This window comes from Rhipicephalus microplus, chromosome 2, assembly GCF_043290135.1.
Source record: "Rhipicephalus microplus isolate Deutch F79 chromosome 2, USDA_Rmic, whole genome shotgun sequence".
NCBI lineage: Eukaryota > Metazoa > Arthropoda > Arachnida > Ixodida > Ixodidae > Rhipicephalus > Rhipicephalus microplus.
Genome location: NC_134701.1, coordinates 160,102,732 through 160,123,406, shown reverse-complemented (window position 1 = coordinate 160,123,406; position 20,675 = coordinate 160,102,732).

The following is a 20,675-nucleotide window of genomic DNA, read 5'->3' as shown; positions in this document are numbered from 1 at the left end:
GAACTTTTCGAGTAAAGTGTTGGACAGCTAAAGCACACTGGTTTGTTTACGCCTACGTAAATTACCCAAACAATGTACTGTTAATAACTCGTATGTATGTATGAATTCTGTCAACAATAATTGCGCTCTATTTTTCCTTTTTTCTTTCTTGTTCTTCCGAAGACCACCTGCGCGATTTTGTCGCCGACATCAGCTGTGTGCCGCAGATCACGACCTAACCGGAAGTTTGCACTTATAATGCAACAGCGTTCGGCGTGAACGCATCGCTTGTTCCGGATTGTGCATTTCTGACGTGGCCTAGCGGGTGGCGCGCCTTCGTATAGGTCCACGTGCATACGCCCGAGAGTCTGTACTCCCCGCGTCGTGACCCGTCAGAGGTCGGACGATGTGCGCCTTGGCCGTGGCAGTAGACGTATAACATCCAGCGCGTATAACTGCACACACACGCGTATGTGCATTCAAGTTCGTATACTCCCCCCCCCCCCCCCGGGCGCTTTCTCGCTTCAACCTATTCTATTCCGCGGCTCGTCTCGTCTCATCATACGAACGCACGTCACTCCACGTCAGACCGGTCGTACTCCTCCACCCGTCGACCCATTCGCAGATACATGTACAACTCGCGCGGGAAAAAAAAAGAGAAATAACATTACATGATGCACCTCCGACGTGTCATATAGGTATACAATTTGCTACAAAAAGAGCCGCGCCCTTGACTGCGCACAGGCCTTCCTATAGTGCAGTCCGCGGTGCTACATGCGTATGCGCGAGTCTGTTGCAGCGCGAGCACATGCACAGCGAGATTGAATGCTCGGCGACCAAGTTGGGGGTCAAGGTTCACCGCATTCAATATGTTCTATACGCGGCCGAGGTTGGAGATTTGGAATGCCGCTGAACTCGAGACGTCAGAGGCATTCCCTCTAAAGCAGTTCCAGTTATGTTGACGGGAATGGTTTACTTTTGTAATTTGTTAGTTTTATTATATTTTGTTTGTTTTTTTTAGGATTATAGAAGCTGCTTAAGGTTGCCAGAATGTCCTGCGAGTTCCTTGAGAAAGAGTTAGTCAACTGAATTATTGTTCATGGGCGCGCCACTAGCATTGCACAAAGGGGAGCATATATAATGATTTCATATTTCTTTGGTCATAGGCGGATGAACTGCGTTTCGCTGTAAGACGTCGTTCCGTTTTGATTGCCTTGACGCGAAGCTATATATAAGAGACTGGAAACGGCATCTTTGTCGCTGCGAACGTGAACGTTTTGCAGTGTATATTCGGCAATGATGCGCAGACGCATTGTAGAAATGCAGAATAGTTTCGCCTTTAGCAGTGCCACGCCCAAAGTACCAAAGTTGGAAGTCAAGGTTTAAAACAGCACCAGTCAGCAAAAAAAAAAAAGGCAGATCCTACGTACGGTCGGAATCGATGATATGTGAAGCATGAACGAGAAAGGTTGATATTGTCACAATGCAGAAACAGCAGCAGTCGAATCCAGGAAACTCACTTTAATTGTACCAGAACACTGGCAAACTGATCGGAAGAGAACCTCGTCTTCTTCTCCCGCTGCGCGTGTTCTTCGTTGTTCTCTTGGAGCTGCTTACTTAATGTGTCATTTGCCCCCCCCCCTCCAGAGAGCAGCGTCCCGATGCTCTTCTACAAAAGACGGTGGAGTAGATGCATGGTGTAAATCAGTCCGAAAAGTAGGGCTTCATTCGCACAACGTGCACGATTTCTGGTTTTTGCTGGCGAGTTGTCGAGGGGTTGTCCGGAACGACCACGTAATTAACGTCGCTCAGGCGTTGTAAAACTCTGTAGGGGCCAAAATACTTCTTCAGCAATTTTTCGGACAGTCCCCGGCAGCGGATAGGACTCCATACCCAGACTTTGTCGCCGGCCCGATAGACGACATGTCGGTGTCGCAGATTATAACGTTGGGCGTCATAATTTTGCTGCTGGGTGATTCGGACGCGCGCAAGCTGCCTCGCTTCTTCTGCTCGTTGGGTAAAAGATGCAGCGTCCAAATCGATGTCATTGCAGTCGTGCAGTAACATGGCGTCAAGCATCGTCGTCACTTCACGGCCATGAAGGAGACTGAACGGCGTTCTTCGTGTAGTTTCTTGCTGCGCTGTATTATAGGCGAACGTGATGTACGGTAGAATGTCGTCCCAGTTCTTGTGATCCACGTCCACGTACATACTCAACATGTCCGCAAGAGTCTTGTTGAGGCGTTCTGTTAAGCCGTTGGTTTGTGGATGATAGGAAGTGGTTTTCCGATGGGCTGTTCCACTGAGCTCAAGCACTGTCTTCAGGAGCGCGGCCGTGAAAGCGGCACGTCGATCCGTTATTATGATTGTTGGAGCACCGTGCCTCAGGACGATATTTTCTACGAAGAATCGTGCGGTTTCAACGGCGGTGCCACTTGACAAAGCCTTTGTTTCTGCATAGCGCGTAAGATAATCAGTGGCGACTATTACCCACTTGTTGCCAGCATGGGAAGTCGGATATGGTCCAAGGAGATCCATTCCAATTTGGGCAAAAGGTACCGTGGGCACTTGAATTGGTTGTAATAGTCCAGCTGGTTTTAACGGTGGCGATTTTCGTCGTTGGCAATCGAGGCACGTGCGCACGTAATGCTTCACAATAGCTGGAAGTCTTGGCCAGTAGTATTTCTGTTGGATTCTTGCCAATGTGCGTGTGTATCCGAGATGACCAGACGTTGGCTCATCGTGGCAAGCACAAAGTATCTCCTCACGAAGTGACGTCAGAACGACAAGTAGGTGGGTGCTTCCTCTGGGGGAAAAGGTCTTCTTATAGAGAACACCACTACGTAAGCAGAATGACGGCAGGCTCCTTGCAAATCTTCTAGGGACGGTTGTTGTCCGGCCATTCAAAAATTCAATAAGAGGAAGCAACTCACTGTCTTCTTTCTGCTTGCACGAAATCGTAGTGGTGTCAATGACTCCTACAAACGCCATGCTCTCATCATCTGTGTCATTATCGCGCTTTATCGGTGACCTTGATAAGCAATCGGCGTCGGCGTGCTGCCGTCCGGACTTATACCCGACCGTCATATCAAACTTTTGAAGGCGTAAGCTCCACCGTGCGAGCCGACCAGACGGGTCTTTCAAGTTGGTCAGCCAGCAGAGGGAATGATGGTCGCTGACTACGTGGAAGGAACGACCATAGAGGTACGGACGAAACTTCATAACCGCCCATACGACAGCAAGACACTCTTTTTCCGTTGTAGAGTAGTTGGACTCGGCGCGGGAAAGCGTCCTACTAGCATATGCGATCACACGCTCGGCTGAGTCTTGCCACTGGACGAGTACAGCGCCTAAACCCACGTTGCTGGCATCTGTATGGACCATGGTAGGAGCATCCTCATCAAAGTGAGCAAGCACAGGGGGAGTCTGCAGGCGTTGTCGGAGATCGTCAAATGCCACCTGTTGATCGTCGCCCCATGTGAACGAAACGTCTTCTCTTGTGAGTCGTGTTAACGGCGAGGCTATGTGGGAGAAATTGTCAATAAACCTTCGGTTGTATGCGCATAGGCCAAGGAAACGCCTGACTGCTTTCTTGTCTTTTGGTACCGGAAATTTTCTGACGGCCGCAATCTTATCGGGATCAGGTCGAACACCTTCATGGCTCACCACATGACCTAAAAATTGAAGCTCCTTGAAACCGAAGTGACACTTCTCGGGTTTCAGTGTCAGGCCGGCAGATCTTATTGCCCTGAATACCGATAGCAGCCTGCTCAGGTGTTCCTCAAATGTTTTTGAAAAAACAATGACGTCGTCCAGATAGACCAGACATGTCTGCCACTTAAGGCCTGACAGAACGGTATCCATCAGTCTCTGAAATGTTGCGGGGGCTGAGCACAATCCAAATGGCAAGACTTTAAATTCATAAAGCCCGTCAGGCGTTACAAAAGCCGTTTTTTCTCTATCTCGCTCGTCGACCTCAATTTGCCAATACCCACTTTTGAGGTCCATTGACGAAAAGTAGCGTGCATACCTCAGCCTCTCGAGTGAATCATCGATGCGCGGTAATTGGGTATACGTCTTTCTTTGTCACACGGTTCAGCTTGCGGTAGTCGATACAAAATCGCAAGCTTCCGTCTTTCTTTTTAACCAGCACTACCGGCGACGCCCAAGGACTTCTTGACGGCTGGATGACGTCACCATCGAGCATTTTCTTCACTTGTTCTTGGATTGCTTCACGCTCTTTCGGTGCTACGCGGTATGGATTCTGTCGTATTGGCCTTGCCGTCTCCTCCGTTATTATCCGATGTTTCGTCAGTGGCGTTTGACTGACCCTCGAGGTCGATGAAAAACAGTCTTTGAACTGGTGCAGAAGATCTAATAGACGCTGTCTCTGCGCTGGTGACAAATCCGAGCTTACGTCAATAGGTGGTGGGGCTGACGTAGCTTGCGGCTCGTCCTGTTGTACTACACAGCACTCGCGGATTTCGGTGATCTCGTCGAAGTAGGCAACTGTAGTGCCTTGTGTAATGTGTCGTCGCTCGTTGGTAAAATTCGTCAACAGAACCTCTGCTTCACCGCACACAACATTGACGATACTTCTGGCAATTGCAACACCACGAGAGAGTAGGAGCGTCAATACTTGTTCAGCGATTCCTTCTCCAGTATTCTGCTCGCTGCACGTTACTGAAACAAGGCGGCACGATAACGGAGGTACGGTCACATCGTCAATGACTCGTAGGGATTTTCGGTGTAGCGCTGCGCTTTGATCCGCTGAAAAGGTCAGTACACCGTCCGGAATATTTATGATGGCACCATATTCCCACAAGAAATCCATCCCCAAGATTGCCTGTTTGCAACACTCAGAAAGGATAACAAAAGTTGCGACGAAGGATGCATCCCCTATCTTCATTCTTGCGGTGCACTTTCCGGTAGGTGTGAGTAGCTGCCCTCCAGCTCCTCTAATCTGCGGTCCTGTCCATTCCATTCTAACCTTCCTGAGCGTGTCTGCCAGACTCTCACTCATTATTGAGAAGTCCGCGCCAGTGTCGACCAATGCCATGACGTCATGTCCGTCAATCGTAATTGCAGCTTCGGCAGTAACAACCCCATCCTTCGTCGATTCATTGAAAATGTGTCTCTCTTCGCTCGGCAGTAATGGGGGATTTTCAGCACTTCGACGATTCGCAACCTTCCCCCCCGAGGTCGCTGCTTTTAGTTTCCCCGGCGTGGACTAGGAGATCTCCCTCTTGGCATGTCAGTGGTGCTCCGTCTAGAAGATGGAGAATAACGCCCAGGAGAGGGTGAGCGTGACCGAAACCCAGGAGGAACATCCCGCGGGGTCATGACATTCGTGTCGACGTCAGGTGTTCCGTTGAAATGGCGCCGAGGAACCGTAGAAGGAAACCCTTGGTACCCTGCGGCGCGATACGGGCAATACCGAACGATGTGGCCTGCTTCCCCACAGTGAAAGCACAGGGGCCTATGATCAGGGGTACGCCAGATGTCTGTTTTGCGAAGTGGTGGCCGCCTCGGCATCGAAGTTTCTCTGTAGTAACAAGGCGTTGTCGGTGGATGTTGCTGGTGGTACTGATGTGGTGTCGGCACGTTCGCTGGCTGTCGGCGGGCTACGTCTGCATAGCTTGCCCTGGGAGTGCTCGTGTTCGGCTCAGGAAGCGAGAGCGCTTGCCTGATCTCCTGGCGTACAACTTCCGTTACTGAGGCGATCGCGCAGTCGTTCGGTTTGGCGACGAGTTTCTTGACCTCTTCTTGTACGATTTCTCGTATTAGTTGGCGCAAAGAACCTTCGTCGGGTGTTGTTGCTGTGGTAGTGGCTGCCACGCTGATCGGTGCACTGTGGGTTGGGCGGTCATACTGGCGATAACGTAGATGCAGTGCGCGTTCGATAGATGTCGCCTCTTTGGAGAATTCATCCACACTTGTAGGCGGGTTTCGTACGAGGCCAGCGAACAGCTGCTCCTTAATGCCCCGCATGAGGTGGCTAACCTTTTTGGCTTCGGGCATATTAGGATCTGCTCGACGAAATAGCCGCGCCATGTCCTCAACAAACATCGTAACGGATTCATTTGGTTTCTGAATCCGTGACTCGAGGAGACGCTGTGCAATTTCTTGTCTTTCAGTGCTCGCGAACGTGTCGAGAAACTTCTGCCGGAACTCGTCCCAAGACGACCACACGCGATTCGTGAACCATGTTCGGGCTCCGTCTTGAAGCGGAAAATAAACGTAGCCCAATTTCTGTGTGGTGTTCCAACCGTTAACATTCGCTGTGTGCCCGAATTCCTCGAGCCAGTCATGTGCATCTTCATATGCGTTTCCGTGGAAGTCAACCGGAAGTCGAGGGTTCAAAACAGTCACCTGTGTCGTGCTGGGGCTGGACATATTGGGGCCAGTGCTTCCAGGCTCCATCATGCTTTCTGGCACAGTCACGCTTTCCGGCAATGGACCAAACTCCGGGCTGAGGCCTAACAGGCGCCGACTGCTGCGGTGAACGGGGGTGTCGATGCGCGGAAGTCTTTCTTGACCAGATGCGGGGCTGTTGTCAGGCGTCCCGAACATGTACCCAGCGTCTCCACCAGTGTCACAATGCAGAAACAGCAGCAGTCGAATCCAGGAAACTCACTTTAATTGTACCAGAACACTGGCAAACTGATCGGAAGAGAACCTCGTCTTCTTCTTCCGCTGCGCGTGTTCTTCGTTGTTCTCTTGGCGCTGCTTATTTATGTGGCAATATGTCACTTTAAAATCAGCACTACGTTACGAGGTGGAGGTAAATGATGCTGTACATCACTTCCGTGTCATGTTTATCTTGCGTGGATGTGTCGTTTACCTTCGTAATTTATTCACGTCACGGGATACCGAATTTAGTATATGTGGAGCTAGAGAAACGGCCGCGAGCACGCTATAAGCGTGGTATGTTGTCATGCTCCTAGATGACACGCATCTCATGATTATCATGTTTGCACCAGTCATATGCCTTCGTCATCCATCGACGTCACGTAACGCCGAATTTGTTGTATCACGGCCGGACTCGACGCTCCTTCCGCACGCTCCTTAAGGGGAGCGCCGGAGAAGGAGTCGAGTCCGGCCGTGGTTGTATGTGGAGCTAGCGCAACGGCCTCGAGAGCATCACGAAGGGTCCAATATACTTCAACGTAACGTTGACGCGCGCGCGCGCTGGGCACAGCGACGCTACGTTAGAAAAACACGAGCACTCTGTAGTCTGACGCCAAGCACGACCGGCGCGAACAGCGTCCGTCGGCGCGGCGCGACAGCAACCGGCGCGAAATATGACATGCTGCATTTGTCGCCAATGCGTTACCTATACAGCACTGCGTCTGCCTCTTTTTGAGACGGAGGGACGCAGGACGCGCTGAAACGCGCATGCGTCAAAGCAACGCAGCGCGCTCCTGAGAGTATATGGCAAGACCGGTGCCTGGCATGGCAACGCCGCCGTGACGCGACAAAACGAACGCCGGCAAGCGTGCGCGTTGGGTCACGTCGAAGTGTATTGGTGCCTTGACTGTGGCATGTAGTCATGTTTTTACATGACAGGCATCTCATGATTTTCATCTTTGTACCACTCACATACCTTCGTGATCCATTGATGTCACGTATTACCAAATTGGGCATATGTGAAGCTAGCGAAACGGCCGCGAGCGCATCATGAGTGTGACATGTAGTCATTTTTTACATGACGCGCATGTCGTGATTATAATGTTTGGATTATGTCATTTACCTATGTCGTCCGTTCGCGTCAAATAATACCGAATTTGGTATATGTGACGCTAGCGAAACGGCCACGAGCGCATTATGAGCGTAGCATGTACTGATGTTGTTACATGACACGCATGTCCTCATTTTCATGTTACGGTTCGTCGTTTGTGTTCGCCATGCAATCATGTCATACCATATCAGTTTTGCAACATGTTCTGCAACATGTTGAAACCACCGCAAGAGCGGCAAGACCATGAAATGTAAATCATGTCATTTATGACATACTTGTCATGATTTTCATGATTTGACTAGTCAAATATGCTCGTCATATAGTCATGCTCGTTATCCAAACGGCCAGGAGAGCTAAAGGTCGTAGATAGATAGATAGATAGATAGATAGATAGATAGATAGATAGATAGATAGATAGATAGATAGATAGATAGATAGATAGATAGATAGATAGATAGGTAGATAGATAGATAGATAGATAGATAGATAGATAGATAGATAGATAGATAGATAGATAGATAGATAGATAGATAGATAGATAGATAGATAGATAGATAGATAGATAGATAGATAGATAGATAGATAGATAGATAGATAGATAGATAGATAGATAGATAGATAGATAGATAGATAGATAGATAGATAGATAGATAGATAGATACGCTCAAAGTCGCCGAAGTTCGCTAAGAAATGCTTCGCATTTAAAAGGAATGCGCTAAACCTGCGGCCGATGTGCCTTCAGATGGATTCTCGGAGACGCATTCGTCATTGCGTCTGCGGCAGCCCATCGACGCGCATCAGTCAAGGACAGCGATAAAGCAAAGGTGGGAGGCACTACGTCAACGGACGCACCTGAACAGAGAAAATACACGGATCAGAGCAAAGAGGGCAACTTTGGAGGAGATGAAAGCGCCTCCGCAGGCCCTCTACCTCACTGGGAACCCTTACTTACGTTCAACGAAATAACAAAGCACTTCTATCTGTCAAGAAGGGTATTCCCTCTCCCACACCCTGCCTTGCGCAGGGAGTCATCATCATCATCATCATCAGCCTGACTACGTCCACTGCAAGACAAAGGCCTCTCCCATGTTCCGCCAGTTAACCCGGTCCTGTGCTTGCTGCTGCCAATTTATACCCGCAAACTTCTTAATATCATCTGCCCACCTAACCTTCTGTCTCCCCCTAACCCGCTTCCCTTCTCTGGGAATCCAGTTAGTTACCCTTAATGACCAGCGGTTATCCTGTCTACGCGCTATGTGCCCGGCCCATGTCCATTTCCTCTTCTGGATTTCAACTATGATATCCTTAACCCCCGTTTGTCCCCTAATCCAATCTGCTCTCTTCTTGTCTCTTAAGGTTACACCTACCATTTTTCTTTCCATTGCTCGCTGCGTCGTCCTCAATTTAAGCTGAACCCTCTTTGTAAGTCTCCAGGTTTCTGCTCCGTAGCTAAGTACCGTCAAGATACAGCTGTTATATACCTTCCTCTTGAGGGATAGTGGCAATCTACCTGTCATAATTTGAGAGTGCTTGCCGAATGTGCTCCACCCCATTCTTATTCTTCTAGTTATTTCAATCTCGTGGTTAGGCTCTGCGGTTATTACCTGCCCTAAGTAGACATAGTCTTTTACAACTTCAAGTGCACTATTACCTATCTCGAAGCGCTGCTCCTTTCCGAGGTTGTTGTACATTACTTTCGTTTTCTGCAGATTAATTTTAAGACCCACCTTTCTGCTCTCCTTGTCTAACTCCGTAATCATGAGTTGCAATTCGTCCCCTGATTTACTCAGCAATGCAATGTCATCGGCGAGGCGCAAGTTACTAAGGTATTCTCCATTAACTCTTATCCCTAACTGTTCCCATTCTAGGCTTCTGAAAACCTTCTGTAAGCATGCGGTAAATAGCATTGGGGAGACTGTGTCCCCCTGCCTTACACACTTCTTCATTGGTATTCTGTTGCTTTCTTTATGAAGCACTATGGTAGCAGTTGATCCCCTGTAGATTTCTTCCAGAATGTTTATATATACTTCATCTACGCCCTGATTCCGCAGTGTCTGCATGACGGCTGATATTTCTGCTGAATCAAACGCCTTCTCGTAATCTATGAAGGCTATGTATAGTGGTTGGTTACGCTCTGAGCATTTCTCTATGCGCGCAGGCAGTCACCCTAAGACTATTGCAAGCCAAAGCGTATCCCAACCCTGCGGTTATTCATGCCATCTACCCTGAACGGTATCCAAGTGCGGATTGCCCCTGCGTCTTCGCAGGACAAAAATAAAGTTTCAATCAATCAATCAATCAATCAGTCAGTCAATCAATCAAATCAATCAATCAAGGCTCTTCAGCAAAATGGATGTGGACCCAGCACTTGTGAAGAGACGCCGTGAAGATGATGCCGTGAATAGCGAACGCGAGCAGTGACCGCTTTACTGCTAATGGAAGAAGGCATCTGGCAAGAAGGGGAAGTACGTTCCCCGCACCCGAACAGCGTCGCTAACTCGCGGCAGCTGTTCTGACGAGTGAAGAATACCTCTTGTCGGCGTCACCAGTATGCGCTAGGCTCCCGGCGTTATTTAAAAATGGAAATGGCGGCGCCTGATAAACCCATTCATGTGGGCACTCTTAACGTCCGAGGATTAGGCGTTAGACGCAGGCAGTATCATCTAAAGAGTCTGACGCTTGATCTGGGCTTAGATGTGTTCGCGGTTCAGATGGGTACTTAGATGTGTACGCGGTTCACGTGTGCATAAGTCACGCTGTTGGCTCCTCCGCAAAATGTTACCTCCTCCTGAAGAACTGGATCGGTTGTACGGTAGAAAAAGTGGACACCTCTGTGATGTGTGATTTCAAGTTTGCTAGGTGTGGTTTTCCGTGTGGTATGTGTTTATGCACTTACGTTGTCAAAGGAACGTTTGCAGTTCTCTCAAGATATCTGTCCTATGTTACACAGTGAGAAAGAAACAATACTGCTGGGGGACTTCAATTGTGTGTTTGAAGCCGATGACCGTTCTACTGTAACACGAGTAAGTGATGCCTGTGCAGTGTACTTAAGGGATGTAATTCGCAATCTTGCTGTAGTCGATGCGATTTTTACAGCTGTCGGTGGGAAACGCCGGCACTTCACTCATTTCCAAAGTAGCACTCATGCTTGGCTTGACCGAGCTTACGTGACCTAGCATCCAGCTGCAGAAACTACATGGTAAAACAAATATCGTATACTGATCACAGTTTGGTCACGTTCGAGAGAGGGAACAAGACTAGAAAGAAAGTTGAATAAGAAGTTTGAAAGTTTAATAAAAAGCTGTTAAATGATAAGGAATTTATTGAACTCCTGAAGAGTAAAATCAAATACTTGGTTGCTCAAAGGGAGCAGGATAAGTTCGAAGAATGGGAAAGCTTCAAACAATGCATTAAAATCAAAGCATTAGAAAGAGGATGCCAAATAAAGTTTCAGATGCGTAGGGAAGAAAGATGCTTTCGATCCCATCTAGACAGTTTAATACTTGAAGAAACGGGTAGTCCTGGGTATTTCATAAACGAAATAAGGAAGACAAAGACAACATTTGAAGCTATAGAACACAAAAAATACAAAGGAAGAACGGTTCAGGCTAGATCTGAGAAACTTCTTGTAGGAGAGGTTCCAAACACCGTGCCCTCTCGGACAAGAAGACTTCCGCGCGTAGTAATGAAATGGGTAAAATAGAGTATGCGGGCGCTGTAGCTAGGGACCAAAATGCAATCAAACTAGCGGTTGTAGACTACTACAGAAAGCTCATCGCTTTGCGCAAACCGTGCAATTCGAACTTTCGGCAGGACTTTTTACCGGAAGTACCACAACGGGAAAGTGAACAAACGGATTTATTAGAAAGAAATGTTACCGAAAAAGAAGTGTAGCAAGCTATAAATGATTGGAAACCCGGGAAGTCTCCCAGTCCAGACGGCTTCACAGCTGTCTTTTATAAGGCATTTAAGCCACATTGTGCCTTAATTCTGCAACAAGTATTTGTTGAGGCTTTTCGAAGAGGGCGCTTACCGCCTTCTTTTCCGCGAGCACACACGGTGCTGATTCCGAAGTCTACTGATGAAACACAGCGTAAAATAGTGAAATGATATAGGCCAATAACTTTAACAAATGTGGTTTACAGAATTTTTTTTATAAAAGTCTTGGTTAGTAGGATGCAAAGTGTAATTGAGCATTTAGTAGGATGACATCAGACCTGCGGAATCAAAGGTAGAAGTATATTTAGAAATATACATATGGCGAGGAGTATTCTAGAATGCTGATTTAGGAAGAGCAGCGATGGTACAACTAGATTTTTCGAAAGCCATTGATATGGTGTGTCATGTCATACTTTTCGATGTACTAGAAGATGCGTCCTCGGTTCTATTCTAGTTAAAGGGGTTCGAATGGCATATCAAAACTGCATAACCAGTTTGGTTATAAATGGGTAACTCACAGAACACATTGATGTTAAATCATCTGTGCGACAGGGATGGCCTATGTCACCATTGCTGTTTGCTTTGTTTTTAGAGCCCCTGTGTAGGAAAAATTTTGACAGCGATCAATTGAGATGTTTCCAGCTGCAATTCTGTAGTGTACGAGTGCTTGCCTATGCTGATGATGTTTCATTTATATGTACTGACATGGGAAGTGTGAGAACAGCACTGCAGATCACGCAGAGGTATTGATACCAAACTGGCAGTTATTGAATAGAGACAAACGCTCTGGGTTATAGCATGGTTCGTGGCGTCACGCTTCTACTGTCTCTGAGAAAATGCAGTGGAGCACTGTACCCAACAAATACCTAGGAGTACCAGTATATAAATATAGGTAAAATACGCAGTTTTGGAGAGACAAGGTGGATTAAATGGCATCCAAGACTTTATGCTGGGGTGGGCAGGATTTGTCAATATTCGCGAGATCCGCGGCATTAAACGTTTCTTTGGCAGCTAAAATATTATATGTTCTCCAGGTTCTTTACTGCACAAAAAGTGATATTCAGTGGCCTTATAGATTTTTTTGCAACATTTGTCTGGAAGTCGACATATGAGCGCACGTCTAGGAACAATCTTTTTCGTAAGGTCAGAGAAGATAGGCTGGGGTTAAGTCAACTGTTCTTGGAACAGGTGATCAGTAGATTATTGTTCTTATAAGATCAACAAGATCATTTCATTCGTACAATAATTAAGGCTATATTACCGGGAGTTAACCAGAAAAATAAGAATGGGGTGGACCACATTTGGCAAGAACTCTCAAATTATGACAGGTAGATTGCCACTATCCCTCAAGAGGAAGGTATATAACAGCTGTATTTTGCCGGTACTTAGCTACGGAGCAGAAACCTGGTGACTTACAAAGAGGGTTCAGCTTAAATTGAGGACGACGCAGCGAGCAATGGAAAGAAAAATGGTAGGTGTCACCTTGAGAGACAAGAAGAGAACAGAGTGGATTAGGGAACAAACGGGGGTTAAAGATATCACAGTTGAAATCAAGAAGAGGAAATGGACATGGGCCGGGCACATAGCGCGTAGACAGGATAACCGCTGGTCATTAAGGGTAACTAACTGGATTGCCAGAGAAGGCAAGCGGGTTAGGGGGAGAGAGAAGGTTAGGTGGGCAGATGAGATTAAGAAGTTTGCGGGTATAAATTGACAGCAGCAAGCACAGGACCGGGTTAACTGACGGAACATGGGAGAGGCCTTTGTCGTGCAGTGGACGTAGTCAGGCTGATGATGATGATGATGACTGGGAGTTATACCAGAATTTGTTGTCTCCACCATGGACAACGGCCCGTATAAGTTATGCGAAGTGGTGTGTTCCGATAGGTTTCTAATAAGTAGATTTTCTATGGAATACTTAAGCAACGTGCCCAAAAAGCACCTACGGAAGGACCTAATAACATAGTTTTTCCAACCTACCTCTACAGAAATATTTATGGGTACTGATTCGGTCGCGATGTCCTGAAACGCGTCTAAAAGATGTTAGCCCCACCTGGGGGTAAAAAGTTTTCTTTAAACTTCACTCGGGCACACTACCTATGAAAACATGGCTTGCACAACGGGGTATGTTTGTGTCGTGGGGAGTGATATGTATTTTATGTAACAAATCGGAAACTGTGGAACACGTTTTCATTGACTGTTGGAGCGCTGTAGTTTATTGGGATGCACCGCAGAGAACATTCAAGTAGGTGCTACCAATCGACGCCTACGGTATATTCGTTTTTTTTTTTTTTGCCTGTTCAAGGAAATTGTGTCCCGTATGACTTCTTCATGCCTATGGAGGACGCGTATGGATGTAGAAAACGCTGAGCCCTAAGCGCGATCGGTTAACGCCAATTTTGTTTAACAGGTAACGAAGCTAAAAGAAGTGCGAGAACATCGTGGGACAAGCGATGAAATCTTAGTTTATTAGACACGTTGAAAGCGTAAAAGGTGCATAAGTGAATACAGCCAGCCTTACGCATGCTGGTGGGTGATGTGTGGCATTTGTATATATGTAACAGATGTATTGAAAGTGTATTAAAGGGGAAAAGAAACTGGCGTGACTCAGTGGTAGAACACTGCGCTGGCTCCCAGCGGACCCGGGATTGAGCCCCACTGTTTTATTGGTACTTTATATAATTTCGTGCGATAAGGTTATGGACACCGGCAGCGGCGGTGGCGGACAACCGCACGTGACCCGAGTTGTGATCTCATAACAGCTTTCGCTGTAAACATTCGGGGTTCAATCAGGATTCCAGCCCAGCCTAGCAGTCACGAATGCTGCCAAAGAACTTGCTTAAAACTTGCTTAAAACTTGCTTGCTTAGACTGCCTAAATCCTGCTTAAAACTGCTTAGGAAAAAGAACGACATTGCAGATCTCAAACTCACCTCACCTAGCGGGTCATAGTCGAAAAATTTGCTCCCGTAAGGGGTCAGGACAGTTACGAAAGTTGAAGAGGGAGGGTTGGTTAAAGTTATACCTAACGCCGCCATAAAAAGAAACGTCTTCCTAGCATCTCATACGTGGATCAGTTCAAATATTAATATCCGGGGTATTACGTCCCTAAACCAGGATGTGATGAGAAATGCCGTAGTGGAGGGCTCCGGAAATTTCGACCGTCTCAGTGTGTTTTTTAACGTGCAGGTATACGTCGCACCGCACATGGGCCTCTAACAGTTCGCCTCCATTGAAATGCGATCGCCACGACTGGAATCGAACCCGCGACCATCGCGTCAGCATTCGAGCGTTGTATCCACTGATCTACCGTGGTTTACTACAGCTCAGTCCCGAAGAGGATTTGGCGTCATAATTTGAGAACATATATACACTGATTTCCACAACTATTCTGTTCTGTTTGCCGATTATGAAATATGAAGATGCCAATCTACGGTTATGTTTTAACAAATGGTGACCGCATGGGATGTCTCGCTAAAAAAAAATGCGTGAGCCTGGTCTTATATCTGCATTTTACCCACAAAAAGCATTATTAATCGAAATGAACGAGAAAAAATATGAGTACCATATAGCTAAATAAAAAATATTGTATTTCAAGACAGGCTATGAGCAGCTAGAAAAAAAGTCCGAGGGCCGCGTGCTTGGGAACCCTGCCCTATACTCTTGTCATGACGGGCAAAGATGTCATGTCATTGAATGATTGAATGTCATGTCATTAAAAGATGTCATTGAATGGGAAAAGCGAAGAATTGCACCAGATGTGACACCGTTCGAGATTCGTGTGCGTTTGAAAGCTGCTCCCATCACAAGGGGCTGAGCGATAATTCAACAACATCTTCACTCATATCATCAATAAAGAGTGCAGCTACTTAGATGCACGTAGAATCTTGATACAGACAAGTGAATGCTTCGCAACTATAAGTTTAAAAGAGTCCTAGTTATGCTTTCTTTTCTTTGAAATTTCTATAGTGCCCAAAGGCCTGAACAATGGTAGGAATTAACAACAACCGCATGTATGGTTGGGAGTCAGTGCAATGGTCTTGTTGTTCGGCGGACCACTGCCATCATAGCTGGTTCAGGCCAGGGCACATACAACAAGTGCTTGATGGTGGCCACAACTCCTGAACTGTGCAACATGGGCAAGCGTCGCCAAATAGTCCACAGATATGTTGTGACCAGGCATCTGTGAACGATGGAGTCTCCGCAACACCACCTTCCCTCGCGGCTATGACTGCCTCGAAGGTTTAGCCGCATGGTAAAATTAAAGCTCGTTTGTTGAGACGGGGAATTTACTTGCGGTTCAGGGAATCACCCATGAATTAAACCGAGAGTGGTGCTTCCAGTGTAGGAGCCAGCTCACTGTGGGTGGCATTGTACGGGGGCAGAAATACTGTCCCGTGGAATTCACTGTATTTCTAGCCAGTGGCAAGCAAACAGGCGTTCACTTCTCAGTGCTCACTGTTCACAGCCTGACTGCTGCCACGTTCCTTTCGCTTCTCACTGCTCACTGTTCACAGGCTCACTGCTGCCACGTTCCTTTCGCTTGCACCAGCAACTATTCCCCCCCCCCCCTACTTATTCATGCTGATTTACAAGGCGTTGCTCGCAGTATCAACATTCTCACGGATGTTAGATTCACCGGTATTGCGTTCTGACGTATAGGCATGTTCCTGTGGATAAATGTATACAAACCATAGGTCGGCGAACACATGAGTTCACTCGGTCGGACTCGCTCAGACTTGGCTCGAGCCGCGAGTCCAAGTCTGAACGAGTCCGGTTGAGTAATAATTTTGCGAGTTCGAGCCCGAGCGAGTATGGTTGAGGCAAACTTTCGTGAGTGGGAGTCCCAGTGAGTCCAAAGCTGGAAATATATTTCGTGAGCAAGTCTAAGTAACCTTCAGAACTTTCGCCGACCTATGATATAAACTCTGAAGGAATGGTTGGTCACTTGCGGGAAAAAACTCTTCAGATGCTTGCGGTACTTTTCATTCGTTTTAACGGAGAACTGCCTGCTTGATTCTCCATATAACAACGCTGTGTTTACAAAAAGGAATTGCTTGTTTAACTGTTTTTTCTATAAATTTGGCCCCAAGACAATTTTTTAATTATGCGCTTAGAATGAACCTTGGCATAACTCTGCACTGGAAACAAAACCAAGTGCTCCATGGACGAAGACTTAGATAGACAGATAATTTGTGCTAAATGTCTAATGAATGTCAATTAAAAACAACAACATAACTTTGCGTGACACTAGCGAAACACGAATAACGATAATCGCAGAATCTGAACAAGGCAGTATTTCAGCGAAAGATTCATGCGTCAAGCAACGAGAAGTCAAACGAAAGATCTCCTTGGAGCCTATGTGTCGGTTGGAGAACCTGTATATGCGACAAAACAGCCTGAAGGCGCTTTCCTTAGCCAACTTTTTTTTTTTCTAGAGACGCTGAAAAAGGTTATCGGAAATACGGCAAAGCACGTCGTCGTCCTCCTGTGCTTCCCTTCAGTTCATAAAGGCTATGACACTTCTGTGGTAGTCTTTACAGATTAAACAATATTTAAATGATATTGAATCGGGCACCCTGTGCCAACACATTCGTGGCCGATACGGAAGAATTGGTAACAATAAAAAAAAACGAAGAACGCTTCCGCATTAGATATCAATGTGATCCCTTGTAATTATTTGTTTCTTGGTCAATTCCACAGTCATATATATATATATATATATATATATATATATATATATATATATATATATATATATATATATATATATATATATATAAGGGAACGATGTGTATACCTAAAGACTCGTTTTTCCGTGTTTTGAAACAATGTAATGAGATCTACCAGACAATAATGCCAAGATATGTATAGGGCAAGTTATTAGAGCCACTGTAATGTAAATAAAAAATAAGTGGGTGAAAAGATAGCTAATATATATATATATATATATATATATATATATATATATATATATATATATATATATATATATATATATATATATTATGACTTTGTGGAATTGACCAAGAAACAAATAATTACAAGGGATCACATTGATATCTAATGCGGAAGCGTTCCTCTTTTTTTTTTACTGTTACCAATTCTTCCGTATCGGCCACGAATGTGGTGGCACAGGGTGTCCGATTCAATATCATTTAAATATTGTTTAATCTGTAAAGACTACCACAGAAGTGTCATAGCCTTTATGAACTGAAGGGAAGCACAGGAGGACGACGACGTGCTTTGCCGTATTTCCGATAACCTTTTTCAGCGTCTCTAGAAAAAAAAAAGTTGGCTAAGGAAAGCGCCTTCAGGCTGTTTTGTCGCATATACAGGTTCTACAACCGACACATAGGCTCCAAGGAGATCTTTCGTTTGACTTCTCGTTGCTTGACGCATGAATCTTTCGCTGAAATACTGCCTTGTTCAGATTCTGCGATTATCGTTATTCGTGTTTCGCTAGTGTCACGCAAAGTTATGTTGTTGTTTTTAATTGACATTCATTAGACATTAAGCACAAATTTATGTCTATCTGTCTTCGTCCATGGGGCACCTGGTTTCTTTTCCAGTGCAGAGTTATACCGAGGTTCATTCTAAGCGCATAATTAAATTATTGAAACATAGTCTAGGGGCCAAATTTATAGAAAAAACAGTTAAACAAGCAATTCCTTTTTGTAAACACAGCGTTGTTATATGGAGAATCAAGCAGGCAGTTCGCGATCCGCCGTTAAACCGATTGAAAAAGTACCGCAAGCATCTGAAGATTTTTTCCCGAAAGTGACCAACCATTCCTCCAGAGTTTATATCATAGGTCGGCGAAACTTCTGAAGCTTACTTAGACTCGCTCATGAAATATATTTCCAGCTTTGGACTCGCTGGGACTCCCACTTACGAAAGTTTGCCTCAACCGTACTCGCTCGGGCTCAAACTCACCAAAATATTACTCACCTGGACTCACTCAGACTTAGACTCGCGGCTCGAGCCGAGTCTGAGCGAGTCCGAGCGAGTCAACTCATGTGTTCGCCGACCTATGGTTTGTATACATTTATCCACAGGAACATGCCAATACGTCAGAACGCAATACCTGCGAATCCAACATCCGTGAGAATGTTGATACTGCGAGCAACGCCTTGTAAATGGGCATGAATAAGTGGGGGTGGGGGCCAAGAATAGTTGCTGGTGCGATCGAAAGGAACGTGGCAGCAGTGAGGCCTGCAGAGGGTGGCTTTGAATCGTGATTCCGTTCGCTTTCCTTTTTTTACCGTGTTGCGACGAAAATGCCTCAATAAACGGCATGCGTGCGGTCATTACGTACTTCACTGCGTCGAATCGCCTACGAGAGAAAAACTGCCCCTTGCATGCATACGATAAATGCGAAGGAATGGCTCAAGGACGCGGTGAATAAAAGAAGCTGTGAGCGTTCTCGAGCTTTCGAAGAGCGTGCGAACATCGCACCGGTGTTTGTATGCTATGTATGCGCCGCCCACGCCGCCACTTGCGGTAGACGAAGGGGGGGCGAGACGACCTCAAGAAAGAAAGGAAAACGTGAACGTCAGGGCGTTGCCTCAACGCTGCAGTACGGGACTGCTCGGAGGCCTGACCTCTGAGATGGCGGTGTGAGCAATTTGCGTGAGGTCGTCTTCTGCGGCAGCGGCGGAGGCGGCCGCCAGAGCTGCGTACTCCTTGGCAAGATGTAACTAAGGTACGGAAAAGGTGCGGGCTCAGTGAGGGGGTTGGGTCAAGCCTTCCTGTGATGCCATCAGACGTCGCCGTGGTCTTGCAGCACCGCGGCAAAGTTTCGGTGCTAGCTGAGCTTTTGTTATGGAAGAAGTCGTCCCTGACCACACGGGCATGCATGCAGATACAGATAGATCTTTCTCTCTCTCTCTTTTTGTGTTTGTCGTCTTCTTTGGGATCCAGGATGTACGACACACCCACAGATGCTCCAGGCGGCTGAGTAACCGCGCTTTTTAAAATGTTTTTTTTTATTTCAAAGGCGCCAAGTATCGTGCCCTGCGGGGAAAAGATCCGGAATGCCTGATGGCCGACCGCACCCTTTATTTATACCGCTTGTGCATTCAACAACAAACAAACGAACAAACAAGAAGCTTGGACACGTCCTTGCGGATTACGTCTTCCAGGCGCATGGTCATGCATCTAAATTCGTCTTCATGAGAATCTCTGAACAAAAAATAACAAACACACAAAACTGAAAATGAACAAGACACTGCAGCCTCCATACTGCAGCCAGATATGCCGAAAGAGTTTTAACCAAACCGTGAAATTCGTACAACCACAGAAGGGTAGAAATTTGGGGCAGTTTGTTTACGATTGTTTGGTACACCAGCCAAACTATTCGATAAAAAAATTGAAAAAGCACAAAAGCACGAAAGCACGAACGGTGGCTTGAATAAGACATCGTTTTATGTTATAGCGTTTTACTTATGCTTTTCTTGACTGGTGTTTGCACGAAAATTGCAGTTCCCGGCCAATGAGCCCCCCTCCTCCATGCCCTTGGGTAACCGGACACAGACTGCGTTTATTCGCTTGTTTTAGTCCTCTGTTATCGCGCGCGCCATTGAAGTTATTAGATGCTTAGCATATAGGAATATACATAAAGATCATGAAGCACGAATAAAGCATCCGTGATGTATAGCTACGGTTTTTATTAAGTGGAACATGCCCCACTGTCTCATGATAGTATTTTTAAAAAAGTAGGAAAACACTGTCCCACTGCCTCACGAAGGCCCCATGACACGATTGCTTCGATGGATATTTGGCACGAAGCGATCGAAGCAGGAGGTGCAGGGTACCGCTTCTCAAGTTGTAAAGAGCAAAGTTGTGTGGACCCCATTTTAGCAGAACACCACACCACCTGCAGTTGCATCTCTTGTGAGCCTCCATAGCGCTTTTTCTCTTGTTGTAAAGCTTACTTCACCTCAAGCATCGGTCATTCCTTTTGCTTACTCGACAGTCCTTAGTTTTGCGGCTGAAACTCGCTAGCACAGCTGTTG